Below are 1,480 nucleotides of genomic sequence, written 5' to 3'. Positions count from 1 at the left end.
AGAAGAAAGACAGGCTGAAGTCTATTGCATAATCATGAGTCATAGCGTATGGTGATGCTGAGGACAGGAAATGCAAGAGGAAGGAAAAAGAAAGATGATGCGGAATGAATTCTGAGTTTCAAGGAGCAACGTTGGACTGCCAGTGGTCGAAACTCTTATCACTTTGTGTAATAGGCTGTCCCCTCATGTAATGTCTTCAAACAACAATCATATGCAATTGTGCCCATGAGTTTATGAGTTGGCAGTGTGGTTCTTCTGATGTGGGCTGGCTTAGGTTAGAATCTTCACCTTTCATTCATGAGTCTATCCTGTGCAGAGTGAGCCTGGTGGCTGGCTGGCTGGCCTCAGCTGACCTCAGTTAACATGTTTTCCTCCAGTTTGCATCTTTTCACACAGCAGGCATGTTCAGGTTTGTTTTCAAGATTGCTGAGCAAGTTCCAAACATGAAAATGACCTTTGGACAGTGAGACTGTGCACTGGGATGGTATACATCCCCTGATATTCTCCTGGCCAAAGCAAGTGACTAGATGATTCCTATTTCATAGGGAGAAACTAAAATGTAAACTACAGGTTTACATGTTAAGGAGTATGGGTAAAGTTACTGCTGTAATCATTCTACTAGAGTGACTCACAATTGTTAGGTGATTATCAAAGTAATTTAAAAATTATATTCCATTAATTCCATTCATCTGCTTCCCAGTGAAAAATTAAGATAAATGATGTTCTAATGTAGGCATAAAGTTGTTGAAATCTTTAGTTAGTTTTCTCTTATTTTGTTAGGTTTATTGAAATACTATTCTGATTTCCCTTTCCTGGTTTCTTAGGCTTTATGTATCTGCATTTAGCTGCACTAAAAGAGATTAATAGTCTCTTTTATGTAGGAGGACATACTGAAGAGCAATAGTGCGCAAGCAATCCTGCCAGTACAGTGTCTCAAAGACTATGGTCACTCTTGACCACCATCTCCAAAAAGGCACCCATTAAGTCAGAATGCTTGAATATGAAAGCTAAGGTGCCTGCGTAGTCCCAGGGTGGAGGCCTTCGGCTCACAGGCTTCACAAACTGCCCAGGCTGACTGGCCATGTTGCTGGTGCCTCACAAATTGGTATACAGGCAAGGTGTGCTCTGTCTCAGTGACTTGACTTCAGTCTTACTAATCGTGCTTAGCTGCCCCACGCAGAGCCTGTGAATAGCTTTTCCTGAAAAGACCTCCCACAGTGAAAATACTCAGCCTATCTGGTGGACTTGAATACGTTCCTTATGAAGCAGAATCTTTATGTAGAATAGACACTTGGGAAGCAATTATTATTAATTACAGACCCTTTCATCACATCTTTTGATCCTTCACATGCCCCAATCCTCTCTGTTATTCGTTCATCACAAGGATAGCCAACAATAGCTTCTGTGCCATGAAGAACAAAGAGACTTTTTGAAAAATACTCAATTTACCAATTACCGTCACAATTGTAATCTTTGACTG

This window comes from Peromyscus eremicus, chromosome 6, assembly GCF_949786415.1.
Source record: "Peromyscus eremicus chromosome 6, PerEre_H2_v1, whole genome shotgun sequence".
In the NCBI taxonomy this organism is placed as follows: domain Eukaryota; kingdom Metazoa; phylum Chordata; class Mammalia; order Rodentia; family Cricetidae; genus Peromyscus; species Peromyscus eremicus.
Note: the sequence above shows the minus strand (reverse complement) of the source record.